The 24482-nt window shown below is 42.0% G+C and overlaps 1 protein-coding gene across 6 annotated transcripts in view; it reads left to right on the top strand.

Annotated features, from left to right (window-relative positions):
* Positions 1–24482, top strand: part of FGGY (FGGY carbohydrate kinase domain containing) — a 327630-nt gene that overhangs the window by 34148 nt on the left and 269000 nt on the right. For 5 of the 6 annotated variants that reach the window (XM_049807620.1, XM_049807621.1, XM_049807618.1 and 2 more), the window contains exons 3-4: positions 1673–1794; positions 8280–8352. The gene's annotated coding sequence lies outside the window, so the exon portion shown is untranslated. The remainder of the gene's footprint in view (positions 1–1672; positions 1795–8279; positions 8353–24482) is intronic. The other variant, XM_049807619.1, reaches the window with a different exon arrangement.

Below are 24482 nucleotides of genomic sequence, written 5' to 3'. Positions count from 1 at the left end.
TGCGGCATATGGGAAGCAGACGGCTGTGCTCAGCATTGTGAGCTGGCAGCATGAAAAAATTTACCATACAAATAGAAGCATACTAATGCTGAGTGGTGGGGAGGCAGACGAACACCTTTGAAAAGATATTTACTGTGTTTGGGGACAAAGATCCCGCTGGAAGTGTGCATTTGTTCAGGTATTACTGAGGTGCGGTTTCACTGTGGAGAACTGAAGTTCGTTTTCTGGCATTTCGGTGTTTCAATAAACGTGTCTTAAAGTAAGCAGTAGCAACAAAATGCATTGATTTATGGTTGCCAATCATGACTGAAAGCCTCAGAGTAACTGGATTTAACCATTCAGAGCCCTTGGTAAAATCAGTTTTGATTAGGGTCTCAGAATGGATACAAAATGCCTGGATTTTCAATTAATAAACAATCTGGCATCCTGTCAAAGCGGACACCTCACTCTGTCTTAGCAGCTGTTGGAACAGTAGGCTCCTGGCAACCTGGGATAAAGCAGTGCTTGCAACAGGAGAAGGAAAGGAAGCGAGTCTGCATGAGACCAAAAATGCCTAATGTAAAGCACCATAGAGCTTGGGGATTTCCAGTGAGCAATCAAGCTTTCCTTCCCTATGCTGTGGGTTCAGGCTTGGACACGGACAGTGAGTTTCTGTCACTGAATGTCACCAGTGGCTGGTGGCTGACAGATGTAAGCACACCTGTCTGAATTCGAGTAATGTTTCTGACGGTAGTAGCAATAAACAGAGAAAGCATTGAACAGTGAAAGTAGGTCCTGCAGGTTGCTTCTTCCCAGGGATTATAGTGGCGGAACCTGTGGGGAAGTTTACAGAGTGCCTGCTCATGTAATTCAAATGGAAACATTCACTCTGGATGACAGTCATTTGTGTTGGAGTCATGGTGTGGGAGCAGTTAGGGTTGCCAAATAGCCAAGGAAGGCGTTGTAGGGAGGAAAGGGCATGGCCTGGGTAGGACAATACCTGAAAGCACAAGCAGAGTTAAAGACCTCAGTTTTGAAGAAGATGCTACTAAACTGCTACTCTTCCTTGATCCCATCTGATTAAACAACCTGATCTCTGATCACAGCTGACGTATCACACAGCGACTGCGTAGCTGCTCCCCACTGGTCCGGGCAGCCCTGTCCCCTCACGGGATGGGAATGTCCTGGTCTTGTCCACAGCAGCCCCTTAGGACTTCCATAGGGGAAGAACCAGGATACTCGAAACCCTCAAAATTGCTGTTCTTTCCTCTTTTCTTCGGTAAAAATTGTATGCAGTTGCTAACAATGCAGCATCTATATGTTCCCTTGTTTCAGAAGGAAGCAGAGATGGAAAATTTAGTCCAGAGTCAGTATTGATCCCCACTCGAGACCTTGGTTTTTTACAGTGAGTTCAGGAGCACTGTTCACATGTGCACTAGAGGAAGTACTGCATATGAACAGCCGGCAGTGCATTTGGCAGACGTGTTGGTCAACTCACAGGACTGTTTACACAGTCTGTTGTGAACATATGAAACATATAAAAACCGTAACACTTGAATATATTAGAAACAAGTTCATGAGATCAAGGAAAATTTTTAGGATAAAAGGACAATAATAAAGCAAAGGCCTAAGGGCTGTGATGGCTGCTAATTGAAATTCAGATTTTAAATTTATTTTTTTTTTTTTTTTGTAGGGACCCCAACTAGAAAGACTTTACAAAAATGGCTGCATGGTATTTAGAGATCTGGGTACCAGCTGCACTGTGCACATATTTGCAGAGGCTTCTGTTCAGCTAAGAATGGGCTGTGGATTCAGGTAAGTCATGTGAGAGAGGTTAAGCACGTGTGTTGTAAGACCTAATGGTACAACGTAGCCTTGTTCTATATAAGCATGTTTTGTGCTGATGTTTTCCAGTTATTGCGTTCCTTACAGTCAGTATAGGAAAAGGTGTGTGGCTGGCAAAACTGCAAGCCCGGACAAAGCAGTTCTGGGTGTGGATGCTTACGGGCTATTGCCAGGTGCTTCAAATAGGCATTTATGTCAAAGAGCTGAGGTCAATTCAATGATAGCCAATTTCAGCCCTAGATTATTACATAAATACTAATAAGAACAGTGGTACATTTCACATTCATGTTATTGGTCTGCAAAGTGTTTACCTAACCCTGTAGCAGTACTGGTGGGGAATATATATGCCTTCAAGACAACCAAGAGAATTTACAAAGTGAAGCAAAAATTTGTTCGCCTCTTTAATGTAACCTTGTGAGTTTAATGAGAAGTAATCTTTTTTTTCTGTATACCAGTAAAGAAAAACAGGAGAACAGAATAAACTCAAATGGGATAGAACTGCAGTCTTCCCTGTTTTTGCCTCCCTGCTGAATGACCCTTAATCACTTTTTCCGTCTCTGTGGCTCAGTTTCCCTGCCTGTAAAATGGGCATAATGAGACTGAAGTTCTAGTAAAGCATGCAGATCTGTGGGGAATAAATGCAGTACAAGTGGTATGAACTATTTTTATTTTAAAAAAACTGCATTAAGGAAATAGGTACAGAAAAGGAATGGAATTTCATCTGGAAGAAGATCTAGGATTAACTTATTGGTATGAAATATTTGTTACTGGCCCCATATGCTTTTAGGATATCAACCATTGACATTTTTATTGGTTCATCAGCCTTGTAATGCATTTTGAATCTGACCCAGGACCATGTAGAGCACATACTGACGCTTAGATTTATGCCATTTTCACTCTCTGGTCACTCTCTGACATTTTGACCAAATATCTTCCAGTTGCTGTGGTCCTGCTTATTTGGAGGGGTGTTGTGGTTTGGTTTTTTTTCTTTACATTTAGAGTCTCTGCTGCGAGAGGCTCTGACAATGATTTGGAGTTGTTAATTTCAAAAATGCTGTGTAGGAGGAAGTATTACATGTCAGTTTCTCCAGATTCACGCAGATAGTTTCTTTAAAGAAAAAGCCTTGATACTTAGTCCAAAACTTTGACAAGAAGATGATCACGTGAAACACTGGAACTCTTCTGCATTATACACCCCTTGGGGGAGAGGGTGAGTGCAACAACTGCTCTCTCCTCATAGGACTGGGTATTGCTAGTCCTGGGGAGATGAAGCTTACAGCCCCCTTGGACGCTTCCACCCAATAAATCTGCACCTAAGCTTTCTTGCCTGTTTTTACACATATGTTAAGTTTTAAAATGCTATACATATAGCAATCATTTTTCAGGAAAACTAAGGAGGGCTTTTTAGCAGACGTAAATCAGCACAATTTACGACGTCGTCGGTTCCCCAAGTGCTTTCGGCCTGCACTGCTGACAAAAGAGGCAGTCCTGCCCTCTTCCTGCTCCCACGCTGTCCCCTCCCTTGCGCTGACACAGCCGTGAGGTGAAGTGTGTTGGGAAATACATCCCGTTCAAATCTATCCTAGCAAAAAACCTCAATGGTTTCTCAATGGAGAGAGGCATTTGCTGCTTTTCAGGGTGTCACCAGCGTATCCCAGATTAAAGTCCTTGTGGAACCACTGTGTTAGTGCAATTCACTGGGGCTCTGTGAAAGCCAGGAGCTTTGCTAGTTTGTCCCAACAGCTTCTGGCTAAAAGAGAATTGCGCTGCAGCTGGAAACTCCATCAAGTGAGTTTCAAAACATTTCATTCATATGTGGTCCTCAGTTGATTCTTAATACACCTTTACTATAGTCGGTAGCGCTTCCTAAGCCTTGTCAACGTTGCAGTTCAACAAAGGCTCGTCTCAAGACTTTGTGTTGTGTAAATAAACCTTGTGCCTAGCAGGGTGTCACTGAGTTAATGTAAAGCCTGAAAAGGGGAGGGCGTGGGAGCAGCATGCCAGCGTTAACATTCTGTTTTCTGCACAGGATTGCAACAGGATTGCAACAGCCCAGCCTATCTGAGCTGCCGCACGTACTGTAAACATGTCTCTGCACTTGAGTTTGATACGGGTGGTGATAGAACAATATACCTTTCTGGGAAGTGGTAATGGACAGCAAGATTTTTTTTTTAAGGAAATTCCGAATAAACAATAGCAGTTTTCTTCTTAGAGTGCTGATGCTTTCCAGGTGGCTCACCAGACAGCCAAACAAAGGAAATATATATGGCAGCATTCGCTCAAGGGTTAAAGTTTCAGGGTAAGGAGTGGGAATGTCGAAAATCCTGTGAACTTTAATAGTTATGCTTATATCTTTGTGGTAGCTGTCACTCCTTTTTTTTGCTTCTCACAGATCAGTAATCAGGGGACAACTGACTGAAATAACCCCCCTGGTAAAAGTATACAACTGTTTTTGAAACAAACAGCATTTCATATGCAAAGCTGTCTGGTAAAGTGCATGCTCAGGGTGCTTTTTCAGGCCTCATGGGAAGTTTTGCAAAGAGCAAGCTACCTTTTAGCAAGTGCTTTTCTGTTAGTTTCAAAATCCTCTGTTGCTTTTTTCTAGAATGATTTTCCCACAAAAGGTGATAGAAACCATAAGAAAAGTCTCAGTAAAGCTTGCTGCTCCCCCTACCCCCTTTTCTCCCTCCCTCTTCCCCCAGACACTGTGAGCTCTCAAAAATATTTTAATATCCTGGAGATTAAAACCAGTGTCTTTAATTTGTGTTTGTCTTGTAATAGCTCTGACTTTCACTGCCTTGTCCTCCCCTTTATTGGGAGTACATGTGTGAGCACTCCCTCTAATGTTGTTTATACACTCACTGTCAGGTTCAATAAGCAGTTTCTTAGCAGGGCACCTTCCCACGTGAAGGAAATGTTTCCAGTTCTTGTCTTAGCTCCTGCTTCCTCTGTGTGCAGCGTCTTGACAAGGCAGAGCAGAGAACAACAGAAATGACTATCAGCGGTATCAGTAAATCTTAGCTGATAAATGGAAGTTAACTCTAGAACCTCATGAATCTACTGGCAGCTTAGATGTAGGGCAGCTGTTTACGGGGCATTTTATAGGTGTTCCAGTTATGCAAGTTTTGCGTAGTGCCTTTTTAAATTTAGGCATTTTATTAATAGTGGATCTGGAAGATTTTAGAACTGTAGTACACCAATGCACCTCTTGGGCAACACTGAAAAGAATGTGGTAATCTGTTTAAGGATTCTCTATGTAAATAGGGATATTGCTAAAGAGAATCAAGATAAAATGTAAATGTGAATAATTGCTCTGAAGACAAAGAAAAGTTGGCAAGCAGCCATATAGAAGTTAGAAATTTAACTAGTTTTGTACCACGGGTACTAAATCATCCTGGTGGAGTCTCAGGTCTAGTCAAGTGAATGGCAAACCCACAGCTAACTTGTAGGACCAAGGATTTCCCCTTCATGCATGGGTATAGTTAAGTAAAATTTCCCAGAGCAGAAAAACTTGTTATAGAAGTGGCCAGATTTTCAGCTTTGAAGTAGAAGAGATACTTTCATTTTCAGTATCTCCATTAGAGCTTCTTTTTGCAAGACCAGAAGTGTTAACACTTGTGTCTGAGCCAAAATTCCAACCTAAGCAGAATGTACTCATCTAAATTTCCCTTTTGGTTTCATTTGGACAAGGTATTCTTTGGTGTAGTGTTGCTGTGTACTGTTACAGCAGTTGCTGTGTTGGGAGCTTGGGAAGGCGCCCACATGGAAGAGGTTACATAAAAACTAGACCATTATAAGCTCAGAGAAACCCCTGAGTGTGATGATTAAAAAGAGAAAACTATTAGGGAAAACACATCAAAGAGTCTCAGTGAGAGTCCTAAAAGGAAAAATACTGATTATATTTGTTTTGATTTTGTCTTACATGAAGTAAAAGATGTGTGGTGTGTCCTGGGTCGCCACCCTAAGGGGTGTGTACTTAAAGACAACAGAATCAGACTCCAAGACTTCCATGTGGTTTATTTTGGTTGCAGGGCTGGGAAGATAAGATATAATTGTACCATATACATCGTGGTGCTATCAATCTGATAGATTATACTTCCCACACACCCCTGACCACCTTGCCTACCCTCTGCCTGCTAATCTGTTTCTAGCAGGATAACTCCTAGCTTTTTGACCTTTCAAGAAACTTTCAACTACGATTTTAAAAACAGTCACAAAAATGTTTTTCTTTCTCCCAATGTGCAATTCTTCTTTCTGATGAAAGCAGTCAAAGGCGTGAGATGGGTAACATTGATTACTAAAGCTGGTGTGCAAGTTCAGGTTCAATAAATTGTGAATCTTAGGGGCTAAAAATTGTTTAAAATTCCATTCCGGGTCTGGGAATAAGAGTAGACATTTATTGATAGTCCTGTTGTTCACACTCTACCAGATTCTAATACTGTTATTTTAGAACAATGTTAGATTCATTTTTTAAAGTTTGTTAGACTTGGTCTGCCCTGGGAACCATGTTAGAAAAGGTTTGAACTAATAAAATATGCAAAATGTGGTTTTAGGGCTTTCCTTTAATGTGGAAAGGGGAAGAAAGGTTTTAGTCAGTTATAGCAAATCCAGTAAGGGAACTGTTTACTTAACGCTCTCACAGTTATTTTTTTTAATGTGCCTTTTCAGAGCTTTTCAGCTGGGTTTAGTTCAGGTGGACTAGCGTATGAATTAATGTTTTCTACTGATAAGTGTTTTTCAGTTGTTACTCTGACTTCAGTAGTTACAATCATTTTCTTTCTGGCACACTGGAATAGTAGATCCCCAAAAGCTAAAGGAAAATAACTGAACAGGACTTTGGAAATGGGGGAATATAAAACATAATCCCTATAGATTTAGAATGTAGGTAGGAAGATTGCATCTGAGTTTACTTTCCCATGAATATGTCTAGCATATATAAATTGACATGGCATTAAGAATATTACAGAGTCTTGTTTGCTATGGCTTGTATACATTGTGTGACTTTTTTGCTGGAGTGATGCAGCCATCCTAAGAAAATGGAAGGCAACAAAGTGTTTATACTGTCCTACTGAGAATGTCGTCTCTCTTCCCAATCCCATGTAGTACTTGTGTGTAACATAAAAAACATCCAATAGATGCGTGTATCTGAAAATGGCAGAAAAAGTGCCACTTTCCATCTCAGGAGTTCCAGTGCTTCCCTGGCTGCCTCATGTTGATGATTGTTTTAGGACTTTTTTTCACATCGGGGAAAGACACTGGCAATAGCGCATATTATTTTCCTACATCAACAAAAATAATCGTAAAAAATGCAAGGTATAGGAACATACTCTGTTTGTGCCAGTTAGGTGACACATTGACTTTGCTGGTTATGCATATTTGGCTTTGGCCTTTTTAGAGCCTTCCTGAGTTTGGGTCCAAGCTGCTGAAGAAATTGTCTTGTACTATATGCTTTGCGTATAAGCAAGAGGTTGCTTGGAACAAGACGTTCTAGGTGAAAGATCCTTGCATTTTCCTTATATTCTTCTGCCATCTTGATTTGGTGACATGCTGTAAAATCCACCAGTTCTCCTGCCTCATTTGGGACTCTGGAGAGCAGTAGATGAATGAGCCAAACATGAGAAACAAAGTGGAGAATGGCTGTAGACAGCAACACTTTCCTTCAGACCTTAAAGGCTAACAGAATTTTTCCTACGTTTGGGATGTCTTGCTCTTGTGCATTATGTAGATTGACTATTTGTTCAGATCAGGAGTCTAATATTTTTTCCCTTATTAAAAGAAATATAAAAAAGGCACTCTGTTTAGATTAACAGTGGACCTAGATTCATTTAGATTTGATCTGATCCTCACAAAACATCAGATGTGTTTGCAAAGCTAATAGAAGTGTAATGGCAAGAGCAGCAGTGGCAAGTAACTTTTTTTTTCCTCTTTTTTTTTCCTCCTTAATATCAAAGCTAAAAATGTGGTCTTGGTTTATATGCAGGATTACTGATTCGTATACTGTTAAAGCTATATGATAATACATCTAAAGCCTAGCACAGTTTATAAATACACAAAACATGTAACTTAATAGTTATTTGTGCTGAATCTTTTTTTTCCCTGCATACTCTGTCCTACCTTTGTTACTCAGGGCACTAATGCTGCATTAAGGTAAGCAGCAAACAGCTGCATTTATTTTCATTTTATTCTTCCAAGTCACAGCAACATGCTGGAACAAAAGCCATTGTCTATAGCAAACCTTCTTAAATCTTTTAAGGGCATCCATCTGGATAGACTTTGTGGTTGTAGAAGGGCTGATGCTGTAAGTAGTCATTCCACTAATGGTCCCATTGATTTTTATTTACACTCTTTGCAGGTTGCAGGGAGTCTCAGTTTGAGCAAGAATGCAGAGTATATGCTGAATTCAAGAATTACAGACATATGTTAAACTAAAACAAGGTTTCTATATCTGTCTTTAGGAAGCTTAATCAAAGCGGTGGCTCAGAAGTGTAACTGTTCGGTCTCCAGCAAAGCAGATGAGAAATGCAATTGGTAAGCACTGTTAAAAACCAGGTGCATAAGTTTGAAAATGTTGATCCAAATCACATTATTATAAGTAGTAGGGAAATGTCATGACTTACTGAGATTAAACAAAGACCTGCTTAGAATCTTGTGACTTCAGCTCATAAATGGATTTCATCACTCATTACAGCTGCATAAACAAATGCATGTGGTATATATGCATGTTTTGTTTTTGGAAGTTGTTGTTTTTAAAATCCCCTCAGAGTTTTTTAATTGCTTCTAATGAGCCAACGTTCCCTAGTTCTGGAGCAATGCCTTATGTACCTGAGCAGCATAGCACAGTCATTGCTTTTAAGGGAATAGTTTGCCTGCTTTTCTCCCCTTCTGGCAGCTGAACTGCTTTGGCAAGCAAGTTATTTTAAAGGAGAAATTTACAATATCAAACCTGGTGTCAAAACTTCTATGCCTTTTGTGAAAGTAGTCTTACCCTAGTGCTCCTTTGGAGCTATTGAAATGTAATCCCAGCTCAGTCAACAACTGGAGAAAGTCCTAGGCGTATCTGAGCTCATACTGAGTAAGTTTGGTGTGTATCTAGATATTTTTCATGTTGTCTGTGGCTTCGTTTCTCCTGATGGGCCTCTCATAAGGAATCCTAGAAATGGATGCCCTGTGATTATCCATGGGTAATTAGTACTCCCCCCATGTTTTCTTGCCAATATGTTGCAAGTGGGATGTGGCAAGATTAATCAAAGTTTTGGTCTTCCTGCTGTGATTATTACCTGACGGCCCTAATGATGGCACTAGTTTGTGATGTAGAGCAGACACTTGTCTGTGGATTTAAAAAGTAGTACAGATCAAAACTATCAAGCCACTCTTGTATCTCTAGGTTAAAAGTTGCTGCTTTCAGTTAAACCTACACTATTTAGCATCTCAAGGCAGGCAGTTATCTAAGTTTAACCTCAAGAAACTAAGATGGCAAAATGTATGGGTAATTCTTTGAATTTCAATATACCATTTGATATTCAGAACTGGGATGCTGGGTTCATTCCTGGATGGGTAGTCTGGATGGGTCTCATTTTAATGTTACACTGTAAATTATTTTTCTTAACCATATCTAAAAGAAAATTATTAATTTTTTGTCTCCAAAGAAAAATATTCAAGGACACTCCATTTTTGTCACCGTTTTCTGAGAAAGATTTAAAAATCAAATTTAAAAATCAAATTTAAAAATGGATATCATTGGGGAAAAAGTGTACTTTTTTCCTGTTTAACTCACAACCTCCTCTTTTTACTTCTAAAAACACGAGTCGGGAAAGTAAAAAGAGCAACAATATGGGACAGTTCATGGTCAGGGGTGCTTACACATATGTCCTGTATAGATGGATTTGGCCTGAAGTGGTTTAGTTTGTTTTGCTCCCTAGGAAAATAAAACAGCTAATAAAAAGATACGTAACTTAAACTGAATGAAACTAAAACCTTGTTGCTTTTCTGTCAAGCAGCCTTAATTTTTAGGCAACTGGGGAGGAGTCTTAAATTGTGTGTTCCTGAAGCATGCTTAAACAAATTGCTGAGTGTCTGAGGCTTTGAGTGTCCTGCCTCTTCTGTCAAAGTCTTCAGAAAATCCAGTTGTTCATCACCTCTGAAAACCTGCCCTCTTATGTAGGTAGCTAAAAAGATGCCTGACAGTAGAGACTCATGCTCCAAAACGTTGCCTTGCATGCCTTAAAATGTCACATTAAAATCAAGTACAGTTCACCCACAAACCATCTGGCTTTACAGATCTGAAAACGATCTTTCAATTAATTAAGCTTCTCTGCTTCCTAATAAGGCCTATTTGAAATGCTCGGAGGCTGAAGACACCAAGGCAGTAGGTCCACACCGAGCAGGAGTGCGGCTGTGGCCGAGGGTCCCCCCGGCCGGTGGCGGGCCAAGCCCCGCTGGGGAGCCCTGCCTCACCTTACCTTGCTGCTCCGGCTGTGCAGCTCCTGGTACGGAGCTGGGAAAATACCTGGCTTTCTCCATATAAGGCCAGCAAGCTGCTGCGGGAGCCCTGTTCCTGCCCCAGCGCTTCCCGGCTCTGCTCAGCCACAGTCCTAAAAAGGCAGTTCCTTGCTCCCGCTTCCCACAGCGGAGCTCCCCAGGGAGGACAGCCCTCCCAAGTCAGGCATTTTACTTACAAGGAGAGCCGTACTTATGGATTTTGCTGTTGCTTCTCAAGGAAGCTGTTGTGTTTACAAGAACTGCTGGGGTTGTCCTCTCGTTTAGTGAATAAGCAGTGAATAATGAGAAGTATAATAGAGTGCAGTGTCTGAGCCTGCAAGCCTCTCTGCGCAGGCACATTTCTGCAACGGTATAGATCCCTGTAGGGTCCCACGTAGGGAAGGAGGTGCACCATGAGAAGTGGTTCAGAGCTGTAGTCTTGAAAGCATATTAGGTTATGGTTTTATAATAGAAAGTACTCAGCAGCAATATGAGCTCAAAGCAACTCACGTCCTTTCTCCTCCCTCTCCTGGCTGCCGTTCCTGCGCTGCCTCTTTGCTTGTGCTTGCTCAGTTCTTTGTGGGGGCCATGCTGTGTTCTTGGTTTGATTTGTTCTGAAAGCCAGAAAAGAGTTTTCTGCTCGGATTTACAGTGTGGCTTCAGAAAAAGTTGTGCTAGTGTAACTGAGTGAGTGGTGGCTAGGAAGGAGGGGGAAAAAACCCTTGGTTATTAATGCCCCATGCTCTTCCTTACATGAAACCAAAGCTGCTGTGCTCTCCTCCTGAATAAAAACTCTTCAAATGCTGAATATTTTATTAGCTATTTTTACAGGTTTAATTGAAAATTTCTGAGGGATCTGATTATTGGCTTATTTATTTCACATGCCAAGTTACAAGCTTAGTTACAGTCTGATAGATTTTTAAGGACAAGTTCTTTACTGGAGCCAGATTTTGGAAAGGCTTGAATATGCTAATTCAGAAGGGGTTTTACACAGGATTTTTTCTTTTTATTAAATCAACAAATCATCCTAGCTTAATTTGAAAAAATAAAGAGGAGTGCTTTTCAGATTTAAGATCTGTGAAATTCTGGCATGTGTGGTGCACTGAGTGCTCACATACTCATTTCAGAAAGGGGCTTAAAATAATTCTTTTTCAAGGGGGCTGCTTGGGAAAAGTCCCTGGATAGCATGCTCTTTCGAGCGTGCGAGACGTTGGGGTGCAGCTCACAGAGTTTGAACATATTGTACTTGGGCACAGCAGTTTGTCTCTTCAGAGCCACATACTTCCTTAGTTTATCAGACTGCTCCTGGCAATTCTGTTCAACCTTTGGACTTTATGGCCTCTCTCAGGATGTAGCATTGGTTCCCTAATATCTCTTCTCTTGTCTTTTGCCAAGTTTCCAGCAGGCAATGAGGCCGTGACAAGCAGGGTCACAGGTGTTGAAGGAAGTCAGCAGCACAAACAATTATTATTACAAAACTGGATTCCACGGTTACAAGGATGAAATACTGCTTTTCTTTATGAATCCGTCATACCATCCCCATCTTCTCTTTTTCTGAGGTTACAAGGTGTTTTCTAGCTCATTTTCCTTTCATACAGATGCTAGGTGTGTGTCTGTGGATTTAGTAGGTGGGGTTAACAGTACTGATGGTATAGATTATAAAAAAGAGAGAGAATGCCATGCACTCATTTAATGCACATTGTTAGCTGAGATCTGTTGTGTATTTTCTAATGTTTTAGTACTGCTGGTTCCATTTTTCTAATGTTTTAGTACTGCTGGTTCCTTAAATATGTCTGTCATGTAAAACATGTTAAAACAAGTTATTCACACATTTGAACGGTAGTAAAGGAGATATTTAGAAAGAAACAGAGATCAGACAGTAAGGAAGAAGGTGATTAGAGAGAAATGTTGATCGGGCAATAAAGAGGAGGGTGATAGCAGCCCCGGTACAATGAGGCAGGAGACGGTGTGTCTGACCAATGGCTATGGAATTTGATAATTTAGGAGGAAAAAAACCATCTACAGCTATAGGTTTTGAACACTGCTCTCTCACGGAGCAGAGAAACATTTAGCAAAATCCTCGTTGGCAAAGGGATGCTCCTGCCTCTGCCAAACAAGGTAGGGGGTAGTCAGAAAATGTGTTGGAATGTGGGAAATACCGCTCATTAAAGAAATTCTTCCCTTAGCATTTTTGGCCAGCTGCTGGTAGTGGTCCCAACATACCCCATGTGTTGCATTTTGTGACCCAGAGCTTTGGAGGATGTATGTTGTTAGGAAGACATGCACATGAAATGATAGTGGGAGGACTGCCAGAAGCACGGTAGTTACTCTGAATTCAGAAAGTGCCCATATGTAGTTTTTAAAGTGAAAAGCAACTTTGCTGCAAATTGTCCTGTCTTCCATACTGTGTCATTAAAGCAGACTGAACCATCAAGGTCTCTTAGAAATTTTAGAAAAATTTAGAATTTTTTTGACTGTTAGAACGGAACTGAAGTTCAACAAGGCTGAATGCAAGGTCCTGCACATGGGTCAGGGCAATGCCAAGCACAAATACAGGCTGGGCAGTGAGTGGATTGAGAGCAGCCCCGTGGAGAAAGAGTTGGGGGTATTAGTGGATGAGAAGATCAACGTAATCTGGCAATGTGTGCTCGCAGCCCAGAAAGCCAACCGTTTCCTGGGCCACATCAAAAGAAGCGTGACCAGCAGGTTGAGGGACGTGATTCTCCCTCTCTACTCTGCTCTTGTGAGACCCCACCTGCAGTTCTGTGTTCAGCTCTGGGGCCCCCAACACAAGAAAGACATGGACCTGTTGGAGTGGGTCTAGGGGAGGGCCACAAAGATGGTCAGAGGGCTGGAGCACCTCTCCTGTGAAGACAGGCTGAGAGAGTTGGGCTTGTTCAGCCTGGAGAAGAGAAGGCTCCGGGGAGACCTTAGCGCGGCCTTCCAGTACCTAAAGGGGGCCTACAACAAAGCCAGAGACGTTTTTACACGGGCACGTAGTGAATAGGATAAGGGGTAATGGCTTTGAACTGAAAAGAGGGTAGATTTAGATCAGATGCAAGGACGAAGTTCTTCACTGTGAGGGTGGTGAGGCACTGGAACAGGTTGCCCAGAGAAGTTGTGGATGCCCCATCCCTGGAAGTGTTCAAGGCCAGGTTGGATGGGGCTTTGAGCAACCTGGTCCAGTGGAAGGTGTCCCTGCCCATGGCGGGGGGGTTGGAACCAGATGATCTTTAAGGTCCCTTCCAACCCAAACCATTCTATCATCCTATGAAAAGTTCTCTGTATACACAAAGCGTTTGGATGCACCTGAGCTACAGTCAATCTGAATTAACAAGCCCCATCTCATGCTCAGTGCGATTCTCAACCTGTGATTGTGTTGCTTTTCTTAGTCCAAAGTGTAGCAGCTCTGCATGGGGCTCTCACTAGTCCTTGTTTATGTACCAATTTGTAGCAGAGCAGCTCGGTCAGCTTTAGTGATGCTAATATTTTTTTATAGACTGTTCTGACTGCGTTCCTTTGAACACAGTTATAGTGAAATCAAGGACATATTCTCCTTCCAGTGTATGAATTAAGTTGAATTGTAGAATCACATTTCAGAAAATATAAACCTACCTACCTCAGAAGGTTTCACTGCTTTAACCATACTGATAAAACAGTGAAAACTTGTGAATGCTTTGAAGGTGAAATTTAGAAAACCTGGGGCCCTTTCAATCACAGAGGTTGTCTGAAGTCCTGCTGTCTAATGGTAACCCTCATGTTAGCCCTGTGTGCAGTCTCAGCCCTTTGTTCATTCTGTAATCGTCAATCACCAGTTAATTCTGTGAGACACGTGGAAAAAGGTGACTAAAGCTATCTGAATTTGCCCTTTAACCATATGAGGAATTCAACTACAATTCTGATAACATGGCTTAAAGCACACTTTAGAACAAGCTAATGTTGTTAAAACTGTGCATGTTAAATGTAATCCATGCTTATAAATGGGACCATTATCAGGAAGCATCTCTAAGAATCTAAGAAATCTTTAATGAATAGCTTATTACTTCCAGGGATGGGCTCTGTAGGTAGTTTATGTAAATCTAACATTTTAGTGTTAGCGTCTTCGGTCAGTAAGCAGATACACTTTCATAGTAAGCGTGTGTCAATATAAACAGTACACGCTCGTGTTCTAAGCTGTCAATGTCATTGCCACTTGTGAAAATCAAATTTGCAGAATTTAGAGAATCAACCATCACATCTCCGCTTAATTCTTGTTGCTTTTAACATAGTTTGTTGGAAATCAGAACAGAGGAGTTAGTACTGGGAAAACATTTATTATTAATGGACTCCTGGTAACCTGTGGATCACATTCATTGATATTTCTAAGGCTGTTACAATTTCTTTTTCACTAAGTGCAAATCCTTCTGTTTTAATACAAAAAATGAACTCTTCAATGCTTGCAATAGACATCCTAAAGGCAAATGGACTAGTCAAAGCTCTGAGTAACCTGGTTTGACCTCATAGCTGAACCCTGCTTTGGGCAGGAGGTTGAACTAGATGTCCTTCTGAGGTCCCTTTCAACATGAATTATCCGATGATCTTGTGATTTGTAAAAATGATTAATGCTACTTTTTTATCTCCTTTTGGGGTATCATACTTGGAACCTTTTTGGGATGGTCGCTTTTCAGAAAAGGCTATAACACTGAGCACTGTCACCTGCTTAACTCTAATCACACAGTCAGTCCCACTAAAGTGAAATGGTAAGCAGATGTCATGTTATCCTTTAAACACGGTTACTTGACCAAGTATGCTACTTTGCACACAGGAGAGTGCTAGCCACAGGTCCGGGTGTTCAGTGTGTCACAGAAGCTAGACCACATGTGTATTATCCACTTTTGAAAAAGTTTTCATTAAGACTGTTTGATCTGGTCTGCCAAAAACTTAGCAATATATGATTAGGCTTTTTTAAATATCATGGCTTCGGGATTCATTTGGGCTGGGAGGGGAAATATAATATGTCATCTCCAGGCATGTGAGGTGTCTTCTCTGTTTTCTCCAGGTTGTACAATTTATATGCCATTTGCTTTGCAAAAGGCAAAGTAATAAAATAGTGTCAGGGTGCTTAATTCAACTCATGGGGCCCGAGGTTTTTTCTGGGGCCCTAAGAGCAACATATGGTGATACTAAAGGAGTTTACCAGAAGGAAGGTGGCATTTTCTAGGGCTCTCATCACAAGTGGGTACAGCCCAATTTTTAAAGGTACTAACCAGAAACACCTTGAAGTGTTGGTCTGTAAACTACAACAGACTAGCAGCTGTTGTGCAAACTGTTTGATTCTTGTGGTGAGGATGGGAACCTTAAAAATTGGGTAGGGTAGGGAGCAGGAAATGGGAGCCATTACAGCTGTCCCAAGGGAAGTGGTTCCACTTGTGAATCACAGTCCTGGTTTCGCCATGCGGTGTGGGAGTGACGTCCTGTCCCAGGCGGATATTGCTGGCTTCTGGGGCCTGGCAGGTCTAACTGCTGCAGGGGGAAAAGGAGCTGGAGGCTCTCAGTCCCACCAGCACTGCTTCCTCTGCAGCCTGCTAACCATCATTTGGGCAGCTGGAGCAGGGGAGAATCGGACGTGCCAAGCCCTGTATGCTGCACGAATTAAGGGATATGGTCTGTTGCTATTAAGAAGATAACCAGAGAGTGACAAGGACTGCAGTCCTTTACCGAAGAGTTTGACCACATGCCACATAGGCCCTGGGCTATGCCGTGGAGAAGAAAACCTACCACTGTGTGAGACAGCCCAGGTTGCCAAGTCTTGCCTTTTTCCCTCCCTTCCCCCTGCTCCATGAGTCACACGGCTGTGGCAGAGGCTGGAGCCTGTCTCACAGTGGCACAGGAGCCTCCTGCCCTGGCTCGTACTCCAGCCTATCCTAGAGGAAACCCTCTGTGTAGGCTTCTGGGCCCTCTCTTGTTGTGCCAAAGAGCTGCCACACCCCAATTTCTTCAGGCCTTCTTGTCAGGGCACCACTGACTTACTCATAACGGATACAGACATCGAAACCAAGCAGTCCCTCCTCTGCTCAGTGTGCTCTGTGGCTCCTAGAAGCTTTTTCGGTGCTGGAAGGAGGGCGCCCCTTCGCTTTGTCCTGTCTAGTCCAAAGCCTCCTACAGGAGCTGCTTCCATCCGTTCGCAGGAAGAAAAGGCAGAAAAGAGACAGATCCTAGCAGTTGAGTGTTGCTGTTATTTATCCTTCCTAAGTCCAATAATGAGATAAATCCACAAACCACTATTTATCCAAGGCTTGTGTGTTTTTTTTGTAGCAATACTAGCAATGACTCTACGTTGGTAGCAGGAATCTGCTATTTGCAGTTTGAGAGACAGTGAGTGTGCACAATGGATGATGTGGAGAAGGGACAAAGGCATGTCTTCCACTTCTGTATCTTTCTGCACTGATTAAGTTCATCTTCTTTCACCTCTGATGCAAAGGTGCACAGAGCTGTACCACAGCTCATTCACCGATGAGCAGATTATTTAGAGGTTTCTATTGTTCATAAATCATGGTGGAGAGAAAGCTAACATCTGAGTTCCCAAGGCTTCTGGTAATGTTGTGGCTCACCAAAGATCTTTCATCTTGGCCCTTATTTCTTGCTTAATCGTGGAGCTAGAGGTGCAGCAGCACCAATAACTTTGGGAACTTATGTCTTTGATATAAATTTGAGTTAATTTTATGATATTATTAGGAAGCTGATGCAATGGAATTTTTGTATCATGAGATGTCTTTGCAGCAACAAAGTCTGTCATTAAATCTTAATGGCAATCCACAAAAGTGCTTGCAGTTTTGGGCAAAAGGTGGCACTTATCTAGTAAAGTTAACAAGGGATTGAAAGTCTCTAGACCTTATAGGAGTGACCTAGGACAGGTGTATTGGTCTTTTGTGGATGGACTTCAGCTTTGTCTGCTTATATATCAAGATAGCCAGGTGTAAACTATTTCAATTAGAGAAGTGTTCATGTTAAAGCAGCTTGTGGCCTGAAACAATAACCCCTTCTAATGGCCTGGGTTTATGAGGTCAATAATTATCTTACTAGGCATACAACTGTGCCTGTGTAGGTTTTTGAATTTCATGTTCCATCTGTCTTGCATCCAGTGAGTTCAGCTTAGTTTGTAAAAGACAGTTCATGTATACTGTGAAGGGGTTGTAAAAAGATTTGTTGAAGAAACAAAGGGGGAAACCTCACATAGGAAGTCTCAGGCTACATGGCAGGGGAGAAGAAATGAATGTACCTTTTCCACAGAAGTTAGGTTTAGCTGAAGGGCCAGTCTAATTTATAGAAAGCAAGCTGGTCTGAAGGAGCTGTATCGTTCAGAAGAAAGTCCTTGCATCTGCCTGGATCCTGTACTCTCACAGAGGACCTAATAAAACCCAAAGAATCTGTTAGAGCTATAAGGAAGCTGAGACAAGGTAATCTGCACACAGTTGATTTCTGGGTTTTCAAGAGAAGCTTTGCACATACTTCTAAACTCACAGTTGGTCTGCTTTGCTGTGTTTTCACTGTCATACAGGCCACCAGGATTACACAGTGAGCTGGGCTCCTTCTCCAGCTGGGGTTACAGGGAAGAGTGTGTGCAAGTTACAGGGGCGTCATCGGGGTCAACAGAAGGCCCCTGGCTGAAACAATTGGATTCTAATTCTCAGGAAAGAGCACTGGAAAGAGGATCCACACTGTGTGCTTAGAAAAGCCAGACTAGGTCTATGCTTGGACTTTGCTCACTCCACAGAGGCTCACCGCACGTGGTACCATCAAAAGTCGATCACATGGTCAAATAGGGAAGGATGATCAGATCTGTTGTCTAGAGACAGTGGTCGTCTCTGTTTCACTAGCGTGTCAAGAACAGTGCTTTCAGGTGAATTCCCCACCTACCTATAAGCTTTGATAAGAGAAAAGAGGCACATAGCAGGGTCTTAATAGTAGGCGGATTAAAAAGACTCTTACAGAGAACTGGAAAGCATGGAAGGGATTTCAGGGGGTGTGCGCAATATCTTCTGAAAGGTAGAAGAATACTTGTAAAAATTGGATCTATTCAGATGGAAAGAATTTCTTTTAGGAACATCTGATAATAATTTCCACAGTCAAACACAATTTTTACTTTAAAAAGTGTGAAGAGATTCTTCTGCTTTAGGGTAGATTGAAAGCAACTCAAACCCCTGACTATCCCTTAGTAACTGCCGTTTTCTTAGGTAGATACAGCATCTTGGAAGTTTGTCCTTCCTGATAAAAGGGGGACACCTTGTAATTTCTGTAAAATAAAACAGTCTTCCCGAAGTCATGGTAGGGTTGCACGATATGTTGAGTCAAACTATGTACCTGAACACAAACCCCACCAATCTTACAAGTTATTTTATATTTGTTATTTTGTTTTTGTTGAAGATAAAATAGTCAGTAAATTCAGGAGGTGAAGTGAAATTGCTTGCTACCAAGTTTTAGTTGTTATTTTTAATGTAACAGTACCCCATTCCTGGATGGGGAATATGTATGAGGTGACAGGTGGATGCAGATGGAGCACTAGGAAACTGGGAGGTTAGGTCAGGCCACTGACACCAGGAATTGAACAAGAGCTAAGGCTAAGATTCCTAGTAATCCTTCAATTAGATATTCAAGCTAATGAAAGAGAGGCTTAACCTTAAAGCCGTCCTCTTCCTGGTGGTTTCTTGTAGTCCTGGGTGCCAAGGCTTGTGGCATTAGGAGCACAGATCTTCAACAGCAGCCTTAATGAAAGTAGTATATACAGCTCAGCTATCTATCCAATATCACTGGACCTTTAGAGTGCACATGGGCTGAATTAGCATTTCTGATTAACCTCTGCTTTTTGTGCAAATGTTCCAAGGTGTTAATCCTTACGTTAGTGTAATGAGCTGGAAAAGCTTTAGGTTGAAATCCAAGCAGCATCTTAAAAAACAACTAATGTTTTTGTCATTGTCTTGACTGGTAGACTAAACCCAACTTGGTCTGATTATTTTGCAAGTAAGAAATGTGCTCAGACTGACAGCTTGTACATTGTGTTTTATCTTCCAAAAGAATTTTTACAGTCTCTAGTTATAAGCTTCAAAAATAGTATAGGTTTATAACTGAAAGACTGGCAGATGTTTAGCTGTTGTGGATAAAAGCAAGGCTTAAGGAGAGCTGTTAATTTCATATGCTGGTGTCATGTAAAGCAGTGCTGAAGACCGATGCATTATAGTTGGCTTTTAAGGATACTTAGCACCGTAAGAAATGGTTTATATCTCTCCTGCCTATTCTTTGTAACTCTTTGTAATGCTTCCAGTGACTACAATGATATAGTTAGATAGAAGAGCTGATCTACTGGAGCCTTACCCTAGAAATGAACTCCGCTAATCAACTGCTCATGACTCCAACAGATGTTTCTGTTTTTCAGACAATTGGAACCTCATGTTTTACTATATTTTTAAATTTTTTTTCCCTTCTTTTCCTACTAGCAGCAAATGCCCCATTACACATGTGAGCTTCAAAAACTTGTCACATGATACCAGGAACAAATTGTTAAGCCAGTCAGCAAAGTTCAGGTTTGAAGTGGTGGTCCACTGAAGGCAACTGGGTCTTAGAAGCCGGAGGAGTGGTTTATGGAAGTACCATGCTGTGGTTTTGTTGTAAATGCCAATACTCTATTTCAGCCTCTCGTATGAAATTTGGAAATGTCAGATGAACTCAGATCACAACTCTTTTTTCAAAGACTGAATCACTTGAGGATGTGGAGATAAAGTTAAGCGATACTTTTGAGGATATGAGTATTATACTCTTGAAACCACAGAAACGGGATGAGAATTGTTTATATGATGTTCTTATATAAGGACTTACCTCCTGCGGCAGTTCAAAATTGGTGAATTTTCAGACATAGTGGAAATACAGATGTGAAGAATTTACTTTTTACTTTGATTTGTTTAGTCTGTTGCATTTAGCACACCATTCCAGGTTTTTCTAATTGGTAAGGGACCGATGGATCCTTAATCAATATCTTTGTATGATTTGGGCAGAAGGAAACATAATGTGGGTAGAAAAGATGATATATTGTCACTCCACAAAGATGCAGTGTACTCTGCTGTCAACAAAATCAGAACTACTTAGTGGAAATGAGACACCTGTTAAAAGAATACAATGGAACCATTACAAATTGTAGGCACTGGAGACAAACGTCTTTGGGATTAAAGCAACTCATTTGCAAACCATTTTTCTGTTAGCAGTGAGCAATTAACCATGAACTTTCCCCTACCCACAGCTCACCCACGCTGGATTGATTCAGGAGCTATGGCAGAGCATGGCTAAATAGGCATGACCAGGAAGTTTATCAGCATTCACACTTCGTTGAATGTGGGATACCGTAACCAGAACTTGTTCCTTTCACCCCTTCCCAAAGTAAATCTATTAACTTGCTGCTGTTGCTGGGCTTGATTGTCATGATAAACACAAGCACAAAGCAGTACGCAGTAGTGTGAGTTGCAGGCTGTTTCATTAAGTGAATGGAAAAAGGTAGGAGTGAGGGCAGAGAGGAACACTGACTGCCTCTGCAGCCAATCTTAGGATACTAGGTACTTCTGAAACATTTCTCAGCTGATAAAGATTTAATCCGTTAAGAATATGGCCAATAATATGCACTGGGCATGTTCGTAGTTGTTTTCAAGCTGGTGATACACTTTCTTCTTTGAACATTACATTCCTTCCTGTTGTTTTAAAGCCAAACTCTAACCTCCTCATGCCGTTTGCATGTAATTGATGGAACTTGAACTTGGGTCGAAGGTCTGGAGTGCAGAAGGATTTCTGTCTGCATAGAGATGCTGTATTTTTTTCATGTCTGTGGATGAGATTTCTTCTTTGCTTTTTGCGCTCTATGTGTAGAGAAGGAAAGTGAGAAGCCCATAAAAGATGGGTAGCAGAAAGCCAGTAGATGATCCTCACTGGAACGTGTGCCCAGAGCTATGGGAGTGGGAGAAGAGGAATCATTAGAGGAAAGAATCATCTAAGCCAAGGGATGACAGGACTTCCAGAAGAGCTTGATAAGAAGTGCTGAAGTTGGCTGACTGGCCATGGAGAGAAAAGATAGAGTATTGATTTGAAACTTGGGCAAGTGCCTTTTGAAACTGAGAGAAGAATGATTTTGGTGGAATGAAGGAGCAGAAGGTGGACTGAGCAGAGTCTGGCACAAACCTGGAAGAGGAGAAATCCAGATGTTTTTGCAAAGTGAGCCCAGTGATTTTAGAAATAAAAGGAAGAGGTGGAAGATGGGGGACACAGAGTGGGCAGTACTGAACAAGGCAAAGCTGGGCAAAGAATAGATTTGGGTTCTTTTAAGTTAACAGAAATTTAAATGAGCACAATCATGCACTGCGGGGAGAAAGAAAATAAGCGCTGGAGCAGAAGAAAAGATGTAAGGGTGAACAGAAGGAAAACAGGGTTGATTTGTGGATCAGTGGAGAGGCTAGAGGCAAAGCAGATAAGAGGTTTCTTTATGGGATGTGAGAGGGCCTCATTGTCAGAGAAGAAAAAGAACACATTGCGCATTATCGGTTTATCTCTTGGAAGTGATAACCAGGTCCAATGCAGAGAGAGAATTGGGAACAGAAGAAAGGGAGTATTTGGGCAGCAACAGTTTTGAGGTCTGGTCAAAGGAGCTAAAAAGACTCCTAAGATCATGAATGTGGGTTACAGCTAAATTGGAGGTGAATTTCTAGTGGTAGAAAGGTGGCAGGATAGAAAGGGATGGCAATCAGTCTTCAGGGGTAGACTTTCACAAGGAAATTTCCTCTACAAAAGCAGAGGAGGCAAGTATGGGAAAAGGAAGAAAACGATTGATGGAGAAGAGTAAAACGTGGAGGAAATCAAGCTTGTTGATGGGAGAAAGGGAAGATAAAAGTAGGGAGAAAGATTGAAGCTGGGCAAGATATCACTAATGCTAACGGGAAAGAACAGATACAAGATCACCATCAAGCAATGCTGGAAGAGACTTAGGCAATGACTGAACTTGGAAGCTCGGCAGCAGAGCAGTGGAAGGTACAAAAAGCTTTCGTGAAGTCAGGTCGGGGTGTCACAGTGCTGCTGCAGCTACTTCCTTCTGATGTGAGCGGAGATGCTTGTCACTGTCACCCTTGTCAAGCCATAGGGTCTGGCTGAAGTGGGGCCTTCCTGCTCTTGGAATGCTGGGTGCCAACTTGACCAGACCTCTCTTGTATCGTCTGTTCTGATAGGTTTAGTCTCATTTCTTCTCTCCATATAGGCAGTCCTGTAGCGCACATGAGGCACTACCTTTTAAAACAGTTGCTTCTCTTAGTAGCCTGCCAGTTGGCGATAGAGCTGATGTAGAGCCTGCTGAAATAAATGCAAAGACTCCAACTGGTGTCAGTAGTACTAGATCAGTATATTTCTGATTAAAAATCACTTTTCCTTTGGCTGTGTTTTCAGTATCTCTTTCACATGTTTAGGAGAGTTACACTATTGAAAAGCACAAATCAAAATGTATCTAAAGGAACATGTCAAGACCTAATAGCAGTGAATAGAGTTGAAATGTCGAGTGAGTCTTTTGGACTTAGTGGTGGTGTGGTATCTGGAGACGGTGATCAATACCTTTCGAAGTATCTAGAGAAGATAGCTTGTTACCATGTTAACCTTACTTTTGAAAACGGACCTGGGGTGTATAGAGAGACCAAAAGTCTGAATGGCCAGTGAGAATAATTTCAAGTGGTTCCCAGACTCAAGATAGCTTGGTTCAAATAGTTCCCAGACATACAGAGGTAAGAGTGAAGGTACATGGTCAGCCTGATAGAAGCATTTCCTCTCCCCATTCTGGGGCAAGAGGAATCAGTAAACCAAAGCTGGCTTTGCCTGTAACCCTAATTAAGGAGCTCCTGTGGATTTTTGGAGGGGTGTAAGAAAACTCTGTTACCCTCTGCCTTGCTTCCAGCCTTGTGGCCAGGGAGATGGAGACATTCTTCCTTCCAGGAAGGATTTCCGAGACTCTTAAATCTGCTGTAGGGTTGACTCGTAGTAATCTCGTGTGTACGTGTGTGTCTGTCTAAAGCACGTGATCTGGGTGAACGGGTCCCCTTGAGAGGGCGATGATGGGAGATGTCCTCTTTTAGTAGCCGGTCAAAGCAGTGGTTGTGTGGGCTACCTGTGAGAGTTCAGTCCCTGGGGGTTTTCAGTCTGGCACCTCTCACTACTGCGTTCATGCGCTCGCTCACATACACACAGTGCCATCAATGAGTAGTCATCTGCCGGTTGCACGCCCACAGAGCACATCAGGAAGGAAACGGCCGGTCTCTCCAAGTCGGGAGTATTTAAAAAAAAGAAAAGAAAGAAAGAAAAAAAAAAAAAAAAAAAAGGCAGCAAACAGCAGGCAGCCTGTGTATTGTACCGATTCCTCCCGGACTGAAGGAATCCTTTGCCCCATGATTCATGCTGAGCTGTCCGCTCCATCCGGCAGCAGCCGTGTCAGGCAGCCACCCACTTTTAACTGGGTGCCGGCTCTGCCGCTGCTGGCACCGGAGCCTGCAGCGTTTCAGGATTCTTTTGTTAGTCAGGGCACTGGCACTTCCTTTGGCATTTGTCAGTCTCCAGGAAGGCTTGTGTGTGAGTAGGGGCTTTTTTTGTTGTTGTTGTTGTTGGGGGTTTTTTTTGTTGTTGTTGTTATTATTTTGTTCATTTACACATTTGGAATCTGAAAGTTTCATTCAGACGTCTTCCTTGCTCTCCGCTTCCTGTAGGTTGAAGTCTCTGTTTTCTGATGATTAGCCAATACCGGCTGTTCTGGCAATGAAGATGTCTCAAATCAATCCTATCCTGTCTGGCTTTCCAGGAAGAGAGCCACCCCTCCCCTCGCTCTCCACAGCCCCTGTCATCCAAGATTGAAATTTATCAGAGCTGCTGTGAGCAGGAAATTAGTTCCTTTACAACTTGTTCTCCACTGCTTCTCATTCATTTTATTGTTTTTACATTTTCCAGAAAACAAGGCAGAAAACAAACCTGCTTCCTCTTTAGAAGAGTTGTGCTGTTAACCTGTGAAATGCTTATTTCCCTGGCAGGCTGCTGCTTATCTTTATAGCAGAACCACAAGATTAAAATCAGTTGAAGTTGAACTGAGATAATGAATAAAACACTGGAAAACATTTAGTCATCCTTTAGCATCCTGAAGATAAGGA

Source organism: Accipiter gentilis, chromosome 8 (genome assembly GCF_929443795.1).
Source record: "Accipiter gentilis chromosome 8, bAccGen1.1, whole genome shotgun sequence".
Lineage (NCBI taxonomy): Eukaryota > Metazoa > Chordata > Aves > Accipitriformes > Accipitridae > Astur > Astur gentilis.
Note: the sequence above shows the minus strand (reverse complement) of the source record. Positions and strands in the feature narration are given on the sequence as shown.